The following is an 18,527-nucleotide window of genomic DNA, read 5'->3' on the forward strand; positions in this document are numbered from 1 at the left end:
GGGACTGGTTGAACTGACTGGCTTTCACCATCGCTGCTGAAGTCTGCTAAAGCAACAAAAAAGGACACTGAGTTTATTTTGAATTGTGTCGTGTGGCTGGTAGTAGGCCGCCCGTATAGAAAGGGTAATTTTATGTTTAGTTAGTGCTCAGCCGAGCAGGAATTTATTTTGTATCTTTGCCTGAATGTAAAGGCCTTATATTTGTTTGTGGATGAGAATAAAGAAAACAGGCAAACCCCTGTGTGAACTGTGCCATTGTGTCACTGTCTCTGACTGCTGTGCCTACTACTATGGAGCTGACCCCCACATTAGTTATACATCACTGACCATCAGATTTACAGTGCTATATTATTATTTTATTTCCGTAACTCGGACAACCCCTTTAAAGAGATGTTAATTGAAGCCAGCAAATCCCTACACGCTGATCTACAAGCTTTGATCTCCCCTATTAAGGCCACCATCCAAGGCCTTCTTCCCAGGGTGTACCATAGGTGGTATTCCCATGTCCTCATCAGGAAACATAAGTGGTTGTGCGACAGTGTATTCTATGTCTTTCACCCCTGGGGAAGGGCTAGGTGGATGCCCTTGGGAAACCCTGCCAGGAGAGTCTTCAAACAGCATAAGAGACTGCTGCATGACTTGAGACAGGTTCCCAGATATGCACGGGGGTGATGTGACAGACTGATGGGCATGGGTTTCATGCACCACCTGTGCGCTTTCTGCAGAATACTGGGTGGGAGATAATGTGAACGTGCTGGATCCACTGTCGGCCACCCAATTGACTAGCGCCTGTACTTGCTCAGGCCTTACCATCCTTAGAACGGCATTAGGCCCGACCAAATATCGCTGTAGATTCTGGCGGCTACTGGGACCTGAGGTAATAGGTTCAGTAGGACGTGTAGCTGTGGCAGAGCGGCCACGTCCTCTTCCTGCACCAGAGGCTCCACCAACACCACCACCACGACTATGACCGCATCCCTTATTAGATGTTTGCCTCATAGTTAGCGTTCACAAAGCAAAGTAAAAAGTGGTTAAGTCTGTTAAAAATAATTAACCGCCAATAAAAAACCTAATGTAGAGTATTGCACTAAATTTTTTATTTTTTTTTAACTCTATATGACAGCGGTATTTGTGGCCTAAATTTCACAGTAACTTATGCATGTCTAATCCCAGATGTGCAGTATATCAGAGGTTTTTTTTTTAACCCCAGTAAGAAAAAGCTGTATTTCTGGGCTAAATTTCACAGTCACTTATGCACGTATAATCCTAGATGTGCACTATATGAAAAAAAGTTTTTTTTTAACCCAAGTGTCTCAAAGCAGTATTTCTGGACTTGCAGATATCCTGTGCTGGTGCACTATCGTTGCATAAAATGGCTGCTGATTATGTATTGATATTGACTAACTGAAGGGAAAAAAAAAAGTTTGTTTTCAGTAGTAGTTGGCTCAGGGCAAACTTGAAACAATTGTGCACTGCACCCACAAAACACTTTTTCTGTAGATCGCTGAGTAAAGAAGCAGTTCTTCATAAGATTTCTCCCTGATCTCTCCCTCACAGCAGCTGCAGCCTCTCCCTACACTAATCCGAGCAGAGTGACGGGCGGCGCTACGTGACTCCAGCTTAAATAGAGGCTGGGTCACATGCTGCAGTTGGCCAATCACAGCCATGCCAATAGTAGGCATGGCTGTGATGGCCTTTTGGGGCAAGTAGTATGACGCTTGTTGATTGGCTGCAAAGCAGCCTTTCAAAAAGCGGCATAAAAAAAAAATAAACGCCGAACCCGAACTTTTACGTAAATGTTTGGGTTCGGGTGCCGAAAAACCTAAAGTTCGGTACGAACCCGAACTTTACAGTTCGGGTTCGCTCAACTCTAATCAAGGCCTTTCTGAATAACCTCCACCTCCCGACAGTTCCCGCAGAACAAGCAGAATTATTGGGGACTCCACTCACTGAAACAGAACTTCAAAAAGGTCATAAACTCCCTTCCAATTCACAAAGCCCCTGGGCCTGATGGCCTATCAAATTGTTATTACAAATCCTTCTTCCTTACGCGAGGCCCTCCAGATGGGATTCGAAATGGGTAGCTTCCCAGCAAAAATGCTCTCCGCAGTCATAGTGACCATCCCGAAACAAGGTAAATCCCCTGACTCTAACACAGAAATATAGTGGCAATTCTGGGGGAGCTGCTCAACCCCTAACACTGTAGCGTGTCTTTCATTGGGGGAGCAGTCCCACCGCATGTGGACCGCAGCAAACGACTATCCCCAGCAAAAAATGCATACAATGGAGGATGTCAGTGCGGTCCACATACACCACAAAGGCATCCTACACAAAACGGAGCATTGTGCAGATGAAAATATAATCATATAAATCACAGAAAAAATGCACCAAATGGATATGCCACTGACTATACTGGCTAGTCATACAAGAAGATATTAAAAGCTGAGACTTTTGCCAATATATTCCTGTCAGGAAAATATCGGAGCCCATCATTGCACCACGTCACGGTCACTCAGCATGGCAAATGGTCCTACCACTACGCTAACTATGGTGTGAACAAGGTCTGAAGGTGATGAAATCCAGCTCACAGCCAAGCTACCACACAACCGCATAGCAGGACAACTAGTGCAATGTGAACAAAGCCAGACTGTAAGCCACCCCCATATCGGACCGTGTGATGGAGGCTACCAGGTGCGGTTACCAGTGGCATATCTGTTTGGTGCATTTTTTCTGTGATTTATATGATTATATTTTCATCCGCACAATGCTCCGTTTTGTGTAGGATGCCTTTGTGGTGCATGTGGACCGCGTTGACATCCTCCATTGTATGCATTTTTTGCTGGGGATAGTCGTTTGCTGCGGTCCACATGCGGTGGGGCTGCTCCCCCAATGAAAAACACGCTACAGTGTTAAGGGTTGAGCAGCTCCCCCAGAAATGCCACTATATTTCTGTGTTTGTGTCTTGTTTTATATGTAGTGTATGTGCCTTTACCTGGCATTCAAACACTCTCTTTTGCACCTGGTAACCTCCATCACATGGTCTGATACGGGGGTGGCTTACAGTCTGGCTTTGTTCACATTGCACTGGCTGTCCTGCTAGGCGGTTGTGTGGAAGCTTGGCTGTGAGCTGGATTTCATCACCTTCAGACCTTGTTCACACCATAGTTAGCGTAGTGGTAGGACCCCTTGCCATGCTGAGTAACCGTGACGTGGTGCATGAAGGGCTCCGATATTTTCCTGACAGGAATATATTGGCAAAAGTCTCAGCTTTTAATATCTGCATTTATGACTAGCCAGTATAGTCAGTGGCATATCCATTTGGTGCATTTTTTCTGTGATTTATATAAATCCCCTGACTCTCCACAAAACTTCAGGCCTAGCTCTTTACTAAACACCAAAATAAAAATGTATGCTAAAGCCCTGGCTAACCGCTTAGCACCCATTCTACCGTCCTTGATTAACTGACCAATCAGGCTTCATCCAAGGTAGACAAATTATAGGGAAGACTAGAAGAGTCATGAATATTGTAGACTACATCGAGAGGTCAGGTCTGGAAGCGGTCTTGGTGACCCTTTATGCCGAAAAGGCATTTGACCGCATTAATTGGTCTTTCACATTCTCTGTGCTCCAGATAGTGGGACTCTGTGGCCCTTTCCTGGGGGCAGTGAAAGCCTTATATAGCAACCCCTCAGCCCGTGTATATGTTAATGATACCTTGTCCTCCTCATTTACAATTACTAAATCGACAGGGTTGCCCCCTTTTCCCCCTCATATTTATCATGTCCATCGAACCTCTAGCACAAGCTATCCGCCTCTCCGACCAAATAAAAAGGGATAGACATAGGCAGAAGAACCCATAAACTCTCTCTATATGCAGACAATGTCATACTCACTCTCAGCTCCCCAGATCAATCATTACCTACAGTAATAGAGATTATTCGCCAATTTGGAGAACGCTCCTATTACAAAGTCAATGAGCAGAAATCCCAAGCCCTCCCTATTAATATAAAGACCTCTTCCCTGTTAAAATTACAATCCAGTTTCAACCTAGACTGGCAAATTGAACAGGTCCAATATCTAAGCACAAAGGTCACCAACCAAACAACTATATTGTGCCAATTACCTTCCATTACTAAAAGAGGTGGAAACAGATCTCGCCCAATACAGCAAACAAGAAATATCCTGGGTGGGCCGCATAGCGACCTTCCAGATGTTAACTCTCCCTAAGATATTATACAAGTTCAGAACAGTTCCTACCCTGATACCGCAGGCCTTTTTTAATTGCATTAACAGATTATTAAATAATTTCATTTGAACTCCCAAGAGACCTCGGATTGCACTTAAACTACTGACGAAGCATAGAAAGGCGGGCGGTCCAGGGCTCCCTAACATATATGATTACAACCTTGCCACCCACATGAGCTTTATGAAAGAATAGTGGAAAGGAGATTTGCAACAACACTGGCTCCACATAGAATCAGTTGTTTCTCCAGGCCATAATTTAGAGGCTCAGCTCATTGTCACTCTGGATCATACACTCCCACTTGGAGTCCTCCGGAGCTTTCTTCGTATTTCGACATCACTGCGGAGAACCTTCCACTCGAAAACTTCCAAATCAAGCTTTCCCTCCACTCATATGCTCCATTGGAGACACTTACTTTCTTTATTCCTGGCTTAGAGGTTGCTAACTGGGTAAATAGGGGTCTCGCTCAGGTATCACAACTTTTTGATTCCTCCCAACTTAAGCAATTCTCTTCTATACATGAACAATACCAAATACCTCACGAGGATTTTTACATGTATCTTAGAATGAGACATTTCTTTCAAAACAGCGACTTCCTTATGGTAGTGACATGCAAAGAGATTCTAGATCTTTGGAATACCAAAAGGCCCCTCGCCGAATAGCTTAAGGCATATTTATGATATGCTTGAATCCAAACACAGATTTGCCAAGTCAACCTCCTTCCTCTCATGGGAAAAGGAATTGGGTAAAACATTCTCAGATCTTAGCTGGACATCCTCACTCTTTTATTTCCGCATCAATTACCTGTGTCTCCAACTAATAAGCAGCTATCAAGACGATGCTCAGATGGTATCTCATCCTGGATAGATTGAGCCATATTTACCCAGGCACTTCCGACTGCAAAACGATAGGGCACGATATTAAAAATGGAGAATCGGCACGCGATACTAAGCATCTTTCATAACTATTGTGCCCATCACACAGTCTTTGAAACGATACTTGATTGTGGATTGGACGGACTTCGTCCTGAATTTCCTTACATGCCAGGTACGGATTCATCTCCCTGAGGTTTATAATCATATAAAAGTAACCATAAGTTTTCAGAACTTTCCAATAGAGAAAAGACCTAGTTTACTGCAGAAGCTCTTTCTGAATTTGAATGTGAATCTGAGATTTTGAATTTTTCTGGGGCAGGGACTGAAGGTGGTAACCCTCCTTTACTTTGCTTCTCATCTAACAGCTTGCCAAAATGTTTTCACAAGCCTGGGGAAAAAAAGCAGAGTGCCCCTTTTTCTCAGGCCCGGTGATCCTGCGTCTTTGTTGATTAGACTTTTTATTAAGTTTGACTGGCTCCTACAAAGAAATTCCTCAGTTATCATCAGAGTATCCCTGTCCAGGGGCAGATTGGCCAAGACCCTACAGGGAAATTTCCCGGTGGGCCGATGCCCCAGGGGGCCACTCAAGTTCTCCTCTCTGCTGCTAACCGGATACCTAATGAGGTCTCAATAGTAATTAATGCTGTGAGAATGAGGTACTTGGGTCCCCAGCCAGCGACCACACATGGCCTCCTGAATTCATCTGCTATGGCCCGCACCCCACCTCCTAAGCCCCCTGCTCCATAGATGACTGAAGGAGGAGGGCAGAAGATGGTAGCTATTGATGGCCACCACAGAGGGACAGCTTTTGGGGCAGTATATTGTGCTACATTGTGCTATTTGGTTCTGCTTGGATGGCGTTTTGCACTATAGTATTGTTGATCCCGTCTACTCGTGTTGCCCCATCTTCTGTTAATTCGGACCTGCCTACAACATGGGGCCACTTTTAGTTTTTTTTTTTCAGGGCCACTTTAAGTTCCCAGTCCGCCCTTGTCTTCTGAAGAATAGTTCATAGTCAGAAGAGTAAGTGGAGTTCCTCATCAGAGGAGGCAGAGTCGGATACAGTAATAGAAGATGCTAACTTCCCAGATAATGTGGAAGATTCTTCTCAAAAGCTTTAAAAGAAGTAGATACTTCCATCCTAATCACGTCTAATGTTCTGACTGAGAGATGGGGATTCATCCTCCATAACCTTATCCACTCACTGCTTATACAATGGTGTAAGCCATGCGGGGGCAGATTTCTTGAGGAACACTCTCTACCCTTGGTCTTAGCTCTACAACAAAATAAAAGCATTTCAGGTAACCCATGAAGTATATAAACCACAGGGAATATCTCCCCTTTAAACTTCAGCTCGCTCAGCCCCCTCCTCATACATATCATATCCTACAACAACCCTAAACATCCAGCCAGAGCCACAATGGAAGGGTTTAGTCTTGAGAATTGCTGTTCACAGACGCTTCTGCAGAGAAACCTCACACAGACTTGTACTTTGTGTTGGTCGATCACATAAAATACATTTAAAGACTATGTATGGGGAACATTATTTTTGAGTGCATTTTACTCATTTGGGGCTAAAAATCATTTTTTCAATTGGTCTTTAGTAAAAATATTGAGCCATTCTGTCACAAAGGGTTAACTGTTCTTCTAGCTGTGTGACTGGTACTTGTGCTGGTCATCTAATAATCCTGATCTCTAAATTACTAAGGCCTGTATTACACCAACAGATTATCTGACCAATATCTGTCCATTGAGACCAATAGTTGGTGTGTATAACAAAAGATCTGTGTGTGTAATAGGCCATCTGACCAATGAATGGTCAGAAAATCTGTCAGATAATCTGTTGGTGTAATACAGGCCTTAGAGGCTATCAGTAAGATAAGAACTGATCTATAATGAGGGTCTATAATGTCACAGATAAGGAACCAGTCACCTCCCTGCCTGACGGAGCAGAAAGAAAATTCATATCCTGCCAGTAGAGCATCTCAGCTCTGTACAGAGAAAAGGACTCCATATTTTTAATAAACCAATTGAAAAGTACAATATGCCCCCAAAGGTATCCATAGCCTTTAAGTTTCTGGGTATAACATAAAAAATGTGACAATCTGATCATTCATAATAACAGCCATTACAACAAGTCTCCAGCCTTTATAGAGTAGAAGTAATGTCATCTATAACACCCGGCATCTGATGTCACCTACCTGAGGTATAACATCCATTACTACATGTCTCCAGCCTTTATAGTGTAGTAGTAATGTCATCTATAACACCTGTCATCTGATGTCACCTACCTGAGGTATAACAGCCATTACTACATGTCTCCGGCCTTTATAGTGTAGTAGTAATGTCATCTATAACACCCGGCATCTGATGACACCTACCTGAGGTATAACAGCCATTACTACATGTCTCCAGCCTTTATAGTGTAGAAGTAATGTCATCTATAACACCCGGCATCTGATGAGACCTACCTGAGGTATAACAGCCATTACTACATGTCTCCAGCCTTTATAGTGTAGAAGTAATGTCATCTATAACACCCGGCATCTGATGACACCTACCCGAGGTATAACAGCCATTACTACATGTCTCTGGTGCCTTTACTAGTATAAAACCATTAGCCTGCTATTTCAAGACTCAAAGCTGGATCATTGCCCGGAGTGCTCCTTTACTGCAGCTCTAAGGTGGAGCCTCACCTGAAGAAACCTCCCAATTCCCTTCCTCCATTCATGATTCCATACCTGTGGTCACATGGACTGGAATGTCCTCCTCCACCTCACTCTTACACGGGGGATCGCCCATCATCCGCTCTTCTTCATCCTCCACTTTAATATCAGTCACATCTTCCCCCTGATTTGTCATCTGTAACAATTTAGGACAATACAGCAGAAAGGTGGGAAATCTAACAGATCCACATAAGAGACCCCCACAATGTTTGACCCCTCTATGGCTGCAGGACCCCCCTATATAGATGTGTATAGGGCTCAGCTCCATCTACCTGATGGTTCTCTGGGAGCTTCTCCTCTGGACAGTCCTGGGAATACAGAGGACGGGAACATCTCTCGGGGGGATTTCCTTCTATGAGTCTATCTGTAGGAAACACACAGGGGCAGGAGAGATTACTACATGTGATGATGAGATGATAGGAGTAGTATCCAGGTGACCCATGACAGCTCCACTCCTTACCCTGCTGATCGCCCCATAAATCCATCTCCTCTTCTGCTTCATCTTTAACCTCAGCCTTAATATCCATCAGATTTTCATCCTAAACAAGAGAAATGTAAAATGATCTTTGGTTCAGTCCCTTTCTGGTCAGATTCTGGGGAGACTTCAGCTCCATCTACCTGATGGTTCTCTGGGAGCTTCTCCTCTGGACAGTCCTGGCAATACAGAGGACGGGGACATCTCTCGTGGGGACTTCTCCTGGAGTCAGAACCTATAGGAGATAACACACAGACTGAAAACAATACTGAGCACTGAATTGCGGCAGAGGAGAGCAGGAACCTGCGGGTGGATTAGGGTGGAGTTCACCCCGCTGCCCTCCGAGTGTCCTGATGACTGGGGTGTGGCAGTCAGCAGCCTGGAAGTCTATGGGCAGCCAGCAGCAGTTCGTGAGCCACAGATTCACCAGCCTTTTTATGGTTTCCAGGGGAATTTCTGACCCTTCAGTTTTCTGCTTCTAATGGAAAAGAAAAATCCTTGGAAAGTGTGACCCCCATATATAGTAATGTCATCTATAACACCCGGCATCTGATGACACCTACCTGAGGTATAACAGCCATTACTACATGTCTCCAGCCTTGACAGCCGGTTCAGACCTGAGCGTACTGACCTGAGCGCTGTGTATGCGCGATTCTCCGGTGTCTCACATACGCGGCTCCGGTAGTATGCGAACGCCCATTGTCGCGCGTTCCCGGAAGTCTATGTACGGGAACGCGCGACAAGAGGCCCCAAAGAAGCTCCTGTACTTTTTGGGGCGTCGGGCGTTTTACATGGTGAGAACCATTCCCTGAGGGAATCATTGGTTCTTGCCTGTTGAGCGTTTTACAGCACCTAGGAACGCGCTGTAAAACGCTCAGGTCTGCACCCAGCCTTATAGTGTAGAAGTAATGTCATCTATAACACCCGGCATCTGATGACACCTACCTGAGGTATATCAGCCATTACTACATGTCTCCAGCCTTTATAGTGTAGAAGTAATGTCATCTATAACACCCGGCATCTGATGACACCTACCTGAGGTATAACAGCCATTACTACATGTCTCCGGCCTTTATAGTGTAGAAGTAATGTCATCTATAAATGTAACGATGCCTGGCACACTAATCTACTCATGTACGGCTTTGGTTATAATCCCAGATTCTACAAAATATGGTCTATTTGAATATATATATTAGGTTTGTTCCGATATACCATTTTGATTTGGTTTCAATATCATAAAAAAAGTAGTGCGATACTCTATACCATTCGATACCACGCAAAAAAAAAAACACCCAAAAAGCCACGTGCATTCCGCATTTTAAAAAAAATGGCGAATCGTGAGTTTTTTTTTTCTGTTACGGCGTTCACTGCATATTGCATTTTTATTATATTTTAATAGTTTGGACTTTTCAGACGTGGCGATATGTGATATGTTTATTTATTTATATATTTTATATGTAAAATTGGTAAAAGGGGATGATTTATACTTTAAGTAAAAAAAAAACAAAAAAACTAAATATTGTATTTTTTATACTTTTTATTTAATAACTATTAGCCCCCTTAGGGGTAGAACCTGGGATCTTTCCATCCCTTGTCCTATGCACCCTGATAGAGCTCTATTAGGCCTCTTTCACACGGGCATCGCAGGTGAGGGCCGGATGCGTTCAGGTTGCATTGCGGCAAACCCGCGCAAGTAGGCTTGGAATTGCAGTCAGTTTTGACTGCGATCGAGTTCAGTTTTTCCTGTGCGAGTGCAATGCAATGCAACCATGCGTGAAAACTGCACCGCATCCGCACTTGCTTGTGATTTTCACGCAGCCCCATTCATTTCTATGGGGCCTGCTTGGAATGAAAAACGCAGAATATAGAACATGCAGCGATTTTCACGCAACGAGCAAGTGATGCGTGAAAAACATCTCATGTGCACAGCCCCATTGAAGTGAGTGGGTCCGGATTCAGTGCGGGTGCAATGCGTTCACCTCATGGAATACTCGCCCGTGTGAAAGGGGCCTTAGGGTGACTAGGACCTCACACACTCCCTGCTGCCCTGTGCATAGTACACACAGCAGCAGGGAGGTTATCATGGACGGCTTCAGTAGCGTCCTGGCTGCCATGGTAAAGTTAACCCCCTCGCAGCACCTGTCAGAGGCAAGGTGCCGGCTATGTGAATCTGCTGCTGGTATCCGCCTGCTGTATTAAAGGTTAAAGACGACCTTTCATGGGTCCGGACTCTGTTAACTAAGTAGCAGGACATGTAGAGCGGAGCCCAGGGATCTCCCTGCACTTACTATTATATCTGGGTGCCGATCCGTTCACTGCTGTGGCCCCCGTTACCGTCTCCCGTGCTGAATGCTAATTACTGCTATCGGAGCAATGGGAGGGAGACATCAGCTTCTTTCCTGGGCGTCTCCTTCTCCCTGACCTTGACGCTCTGCGCTGCGATTGCAGCAGCGGTGTCACGGGGGGGAAGAGCGACTCCTTCTCCGCTGTGCTGCTGAGGGAACATGAGCGCACTGACAGCAGCGTGCGCCATGTTCTGTGATACTAGACTGCGCAGTAGGGCAGCCCAGTATCAATAAATGTCAAAAGTATCGATATTTCGATACCCGCAACAATCTTATATATATATATATATATATATATATATATATATATATATATATATATATATATATATATAATTATTATTTTTTTCTAATCTATGGCTAATTAGTTGCCTAATATATATATAGAAATGTATACTATACCAGAGCTCCAGGATTTATCTGACCAATGACATCCCTTATGTCTTATTTCAGTCCTACCACAAGAAGGAATTAGGGTTCTATTAACAGTCTGAGCAATCATAATCAACACTTCGATTTTATTTTAAGTTTGCAAAAAGATAAGGTTTTCATGTAAGCCTCGGGCAGAGCTTTGAATCAATCAAGAAAGACCATGATGTCCACCAACTTGTCAAACATATATTCTTAAATCTACTCTTCAAACAACCCCTCAAGATATTTACTCTTCAGATATCCTAACAATGAAGTAATTAACTCCACACCATTCTTTTACCTAATTCTACAGCCAGTTACATAAATATTGGGACATGGAGACAATTGTAACATTTTTGGCTCTATACACCACCACAATGGATGTGAAATGAAACGGACAAGATGTGCTTTACCTGCAGGCTGTCAGCTTTAATTTGAGGTATTTACATCCAAATCAGATGAACGGTGCAGGAATTACAGCAGTTTCCATATGTGCCTCCCACTTGTTAAGGAACCAAAAGTAATGGGACAATTGTCTTCTCAGCTGTTCCACGGCCAGGTGTGTGTTATTCCCTCATTATCCCAATTACAATGAGCTGATAAAAGGTCCAGAGGTAATTTCCAGTCTGCTATTTCCATTTGGAATCTGTTACTGTCAACTCTCAAGATGAGATCCAAAGAGCTGTCACTATCAGTGAAGCCATCATTAGGCTGAAAAAACACAACAAACCCATCAGAGAGATAGCAAAAACATTAGGCATGGCCAAAACAACTGTTTGGAACATTCTTAAAAAGAAGGAACGCACCGGTGAGCTCAGCAACACCAAAAGACCCGGAAGACCACGGAAAACAACTGTGGTGGATGACCGAAGAATTCTTTCCCTGGTGAAGAAAACACCCTCCACAACAGTTGGCCAGATCAAGAACACTCTCCAGGAGGTAGGTGTATGTGTGTCAAAGTCAACAATCAAGAGACGACTTCACCAGAGTGAATACAGAGGGTTCACCACAAGATGTAAACCATTGGTGAGCCTCAAAAACAGGAAGGCCAGATTAGAGTTTGCCAAACGATATCTAAAAAAGCCTTCACAGTTCTGGAAGAACATCCTATGGACAGATGAGACCAAGATCAACTTGTACCAGAGTGATGGGAAGAGAAGAGTATGGAGAAGGAAAGGAACTGCTCATGATCCTAAGCATACCACCTCATCAGTGAAGCATGGTGGTGGTAGTGTCATGGCGTGGGCATGTATGGCTGCCAATGGAACTGGTTCTCTTGTATTTATTGATGATTTGACTGCGACAAAAGCAGCAGGATGAATTCTGAAGTGTTTCGGGCAATATTATCTGCTCATATTCAGCCAAATGCTTCAGAACTCATTGGACGGCGCTTCACAGTGCAGATGGACAATGACCCAAAGCATACATTTTAAGGGAAAGAAGTAGAATGTTCTGCAATGGCCGAGTCAATCGCCAGACCTGAATCCGATTGAGCATGAATTTCACTTGGTGAAGACAAAACTGAAGGGAAAATGCCCCAAGAACAAGCAGGAACTGAAGACAGTTGCAGTAGAGGCCTGGCAGAGCATCACCAGGGATGAAACCCAGCGTCTGGTGATGTCTATGCATTCCAGACTTCAGGCTGTAATTGACTGCAAAGGATTTGCAACCAAGTATTAAAAAGTGAAAGTTTGGGGGGGGCACATGCGCGAGGCCGAGAAGGACATGCTTTAGTGAGCTCTGCACCGCTAGCCGACTTCACCCTCATCTTAGCGCCTTAACCGGGCTCCAATAAGCCTAAAAACATATGCAAGAAACCCCGAAGATGACCCGCACCAAGGGGAGATCGAGATTGCCGGGCACACCCACTCCTCAAACCTTACCGGAACTTTTCCGGCAGACCAGGCAAACTGTCATGGCGGACGCCGCTACAGACCCAGCCAGCCCTGCCTCCTCGTCCGATAGCGGACCCATACAGGACATTACCGATCGCAGCACAGGTCAGAAGGACCTATATAAGAATATAGCAGCCCTGTTTCGATCGGAATTATCTCAGGCAGTCTCAGAGTTTTCCTGCCAAATTCAAGACCTAGGGAACAGAGTCTCAGAGCTGGAGACGCGAACCGATGATATTTCGGATGCCTTGGGTCGCGACAGGGATGACATTAACTCCCATGATGCGCAATTGGCAGACCTGGAACTCAAAATCGAAGACCTTGAGAACAGGTCCAGGAGAGGGAATCTACGAATTAGAGGACTCCCTGAATCGTTTCAAGACCTGTAGTCCACCCTTTCCACCCTGTTTGCTACACTGCTACCACAAGGGGAGATGAATTTCCTGAAGATGGATCGGGTGCACAGAGCTCTGGGAAAGTCACGCAATTCAGACTTACCAAGGGACGTTAATCCTTAAATTCCATCACCCAGAGACAAGGGATAAAGTTTTATCGGCTGCCAGAGGCCTCTCCGTTTTACCAGGACTACCTGCCTCAGTTCACCTGTATGCGGATTTAGCACCATCCACACTCCGCAGGAGATGAGGCCGATTACCCAGGCCCTACAGAAGGCGCAAATCAGGTACAGATGGGGATTCCCCTTTAACTTAACAATTAAACTCCCAATCCCATACAGTCCACTCACCGTCAGAGTGGATTGAAGCATTGCAACGAGCCGGGATACAAACTCCATCAAGTTCCATGCCACTACCACACCGGCCGGCGAGAGTATGGACAAAAGTTACTCCAACCCCTACCGGTTCGGGCAGACCGAGGTTCACCTGAAAGCCCTTCAAATAACGTTTCATGTGCAGTGAATTACTGAGGACGTTTACCTCCCTTAAAGTTCTATTCTAAGTAGGTCACCTATTATATGACCTAGAACTGTACATAAGGCTATGTTACCTTTTTTTTAGGGAATCGGCGAAGCGGATTTTCATGCTGACCCTCACCCTGGGTTTATGTGGAAAAATATGTTATAAGTTATGGGCTTCACAGCTCTTTATTTTTCTCTGTGTTAGTTTTTGTCTTTTTTACGCTGGTTTAGTCTAATTACTTTTTCTTAGAGGCCATGCATATGCACGCAACTTGGAAAAATGTGGTGATTCAGATTAATGAGCAGGAGGCGTGTCTGGGTGCAGATGACGTCGGGCGCTGTTCTAGTAATAGTATCGCCCCCTAAATTTACATTATGTGTAAAGTATTAACTCATAATGTGAGGGAATTCAACTCCCCTAGGAAGAGAAAAACAGCCCTTGCTATATAGCTTAAACATGCGCCCGATGTCATCTGTCTGCAGGAGACGCATTTCACCCCTACATCCCATCCAAAATACTTCCACCCGCAATATACAAGATATTACTCATCTACCTTCACATCTAAGTGCAGAGGAGTGATCACGCTGCTGTCACTCACTCGCATGTTGACCCAGAAGGAAGGTTTGTTATTCTAGTAGAGACCTACAGGGAGGAGGATTTATGTCTGGTTAATACATACGCCCCCACTGAGGGACCCATAAACTTTCTGGAGAACATGGGTAGAATAATTGAGGCATTGTCTTACCAAAAAATAATTTGGTGCGGAGATTTCAATTTAGTTCTCCACCCTGTGTTGGATCGCTCAGCCCCACAGCCCACCCCACGCCCCAAAACGCAAACAAGCAAGATTAACCAAGTCTTGCAATCACTCTTCTTAGCTGATACGTGGAGGGAATACAATGGCCCACAAAGGGGCTACACATACTATTTCCCAGCACATCAGCATTATTCACCTATTGATATGATTTTAGCGTCAACATCCATCCTTCCCTGTTTGTCTTACTCCAGACATGTGGTTTCCTCCTGGTCTGATCATGATATGGTCATATCGGATTTTACATCACCCCACCAAAACTACACCAGACCACCATGGAGACTAAATGAATCCATCCTGACTCATACTGCGGTACTCACTCAGTTGCAGGAAGATATCTCAAACTTCTTTACCGATAATGCCCTTCCTGAAACTGAACCTATGATGTTATGGCTGACGCATAAGGCATTTGTTAGAGGCAAGTTGATTAGTATCGCTTCTAAACGAAAGCGTGAACGTACTCAGACCCAAGTTAACCTAGAGTCAAAATTGACCAAACTAGTATGGGCTCATCAAAGATCCCCATCGTTGTACCTCCCAAAAGCCATTAAAGATGTCAAGCAGCAACTGAACACGATCCTCACTAACAATACGGAAAAAGCCTCCATACTTGTTCCCCATATTACAAATTTCTGCAACCAATTAATGAAGGGATCCCCACCCCCTGAGGAATTTCTGAGGGCCACAATTACGGTCATTCTCAAACCTAATAAAGACCCCCTGCTCCCATCCAACTATAGGCCAATCTCACTACTAAATATAGACAACAAATTCTTTACCTCAATATTAGCAAACAGACTCAACAGATTTCTATCACCAGATCTTATTCACAGAGATCAGGTGGGTTTCATCCTGGGTAGAGAAGCTCCCGACAACATTAGGAAAATCATGAATATCATACAGTCCTCTAATACAAGCAAGACTCCATTGGCTCTCCTGGCGCTAGATATTGAGAAGGCTTTTGATACTGTCACCTGGCCTTATCGTTATAAAGTCCTCACCGCAATAGGAATTAAGGGCCCATTTCTTATGGCTATCCAGGCGCGTTATTCCAAACCAAAAGCTAATCTCAAACTCCATACCACAATGGCCCACCCTATCTCGATTGGAAGTGGAACAAGACAGGGATGCTCGCTCTCTCCAGCATTGTTTGCCTTAGCTATTGAGCCCCTAGGAATTCACATACGATCTCAGAGAGATATTAAAGGTTTATCAATTGGAAAGACTGAATATAAGCTTAGTCTTTTTGCTGATGACCAATTGTTATCAATCACCAATCCCATCATCTCTTTCCCCTCCCTTTTAAAGCTTCTACATTCCTTTTCCAAAACCTTGGGTTTGACAATTAACCACGCCAAATCTGAAATGATGTTATGTAACACCCCAGCAACAACACAAGCACTATTACTACAAAAAGTCCCCTTCCAATATAAACCACAGCATATCTCATATCTAGGAGTTTCACTACCGAGTGTTCTTGAAGCTACAAATAAAATAAATTATTTGCCAATATATCGTAAGATACGTCAGGATTTGTTATCATGGCAAAAACTTCAGGTATCTTGGGTGGGGAGGATTAACATACCAAGACTATTATATCTGTTTAGAGCCCCCCCAGTTCAAGCCTCCATAGTGGACTTGAAATCTCTCCAAGGAGAGGTGCTTAGGTTTATCTGGGCACATAGGCGTCAACGCATCTCCAAAATAACCATGTGCAGGCATAAATCACTAGAAGGACTGTCAGTGCCAGACTTTGTAAAGTATTATAAGGCTGCTAGATTGGCCCAAATGTTCTTGACACATCTAGACCCAAAGTTACACCCCTTATGGATTGAGATAGAAAACTCTAATATTTCCCCTTACACTTGGAGAGCTCTAACATGGAATGAAGGTACTATTCCACACCCCATACGCTCTAATTCCCTTTTGTCGTATTACTCATTGATACTCTGGAGATCGGTTAGATTTAAGCATACTCTTCAATCCAGACCCTGCCCTTTAACGCATCTTTTAGGAAACCCCAAATTCCCCCCAGGTCTTCAACGTCACAACTTCACGTGGTGGTTAACCAACCGATTCTGCACATTATATAGGTTCCTGACTAGAGGTAAAGTGATTTCAGTCATGGACTTGAAGGAATGCCACTCCCCTCCAGTCAGGGAACACCTTAATAGAAATCAAGTGTTTTCTCTTTCTTAGTGTCTTTACAAACACTCAACCAAAATATAACATTTACTCCGTTTGAACGGTCTATTACCTACTCCTTACATAGACAGGGGCTACTCTCACAAATCTATGGCTCACTATGCTCCTCTCCTGAGGGGAATAAATTGCCCAATATGAAGGCCTGGGAGGAGGACATGCAACAAGAATTCCCACCCTCCAAATGGTATCAGAGATCCCAAAACTCTCACAAAAGGATCCTGGCAGGTCACATTGGCAGAAACCTCAATTAAGATATTGCACAGAACATATATGGTACCTGCCAGACTCCATCGTATCTATCCAGAGATTTCTCCTAAATGTTTCAGAGGTTGTGAGGAGGAGGGAAACAGGCTTCACATTGGGTGGTCTTATCCAACTGTTAGGCGTCTATGGGCCCAGACGACTAATTTGCTTTCAGTAGTACTAAAGTGTACTTTCCCTCTGTCACTACCTTTATGTTTATTAGGTGATAAACCTCACTGGCTAACGTATGCCAGATTCAGGCTAGCCCAATACATACTGTTGGCTGCTAGAATCCACATTGCCTTTAAGAGGCGCTCCAGGCTGTGCTTGATAGAATTAATAACATTCTCCAATACGAGAAGATGTCAGCTATTCGTACGGACACATTTAGCTCAAACGAAAAAGTATGGGACCCTTGGTTGTCCTCCTCTCATGCTCCAGGTATGCGTTACTGTATTTCTTTATGATTTATGTATCTTCATTACGGTTCAACAGGCCTCTACTTGCTCAATGTAATTTCCCCGTGTACTCGATAGATCATCACTGTTAATCTGATTGTGAATTGAAATGTGAACAAATGTGTGTATGTGTGTATGTATGTATGTATACTGTATGTATGTATGTATGTATGTGTGTATGTGTGTATGTATACTGTATGTATGTGTGTGTATGTATGTATGTATGTATGTGTGTATGTATACTGTATGTATGTATGTGTGTATGTATACTGTATGTATGTATGTATACTGTATGTATGTATGTGTGTATGTATACTGTATGTATGTATGTATACTGTATGTATGTATGTATACTGTATGTATGTATGTGTGTATGTATACTGTATGTATGTATGTGTGTATATGTATGTATGTATACGTGTATGTATGTATGTGTGTATATGTATGTATGTATACGTGTATGTATGTGTATGTATACTGTATGTATGTATGTATGTATACGTGTATGTATGTATGTGTATGTATACGTGTATGTATGTATACGTGTATGTATGTATGTATGTGTGTGTATGTATGTATGTGTATCTATATATGTGTGTGTGTATGTATGTGTGTATGTATACTGTATGTATGTATGTGTATATGTATGTATGTATACGTGTATGTATGTGTGTGTGTGTGTGTGTGTATGTATGTATGTGTATCTATATATGTGTGTGTGTGTATGTATGTGTGTATACTGTATGTATGTATGTGTGTATGTATACTGTATGTATGTATGTATACTGTATGTATGTGTGTATGTATGTGTGTATGTATGTATACTGTATGTGTGTATGTGTGTATGTATACTGTATGTATGTATGTGTGTATGTGTGTATGTGTGTATGTATATGTATGTATGTATGTATGTATGTGTG

This window comes from Bufo bufo, chromosome 4, assembly GCF_905171765.1.
Source record: "Bufo bufo chromosome 4, aBufBuf1.1, whole genome shotgun sequence".
Classification (NCBI taxonomy): Eukaryota; Metazoa; Chordata; class Amphibia; order Anura; family Bufonidae; genus Bufo; species Bufo bufo.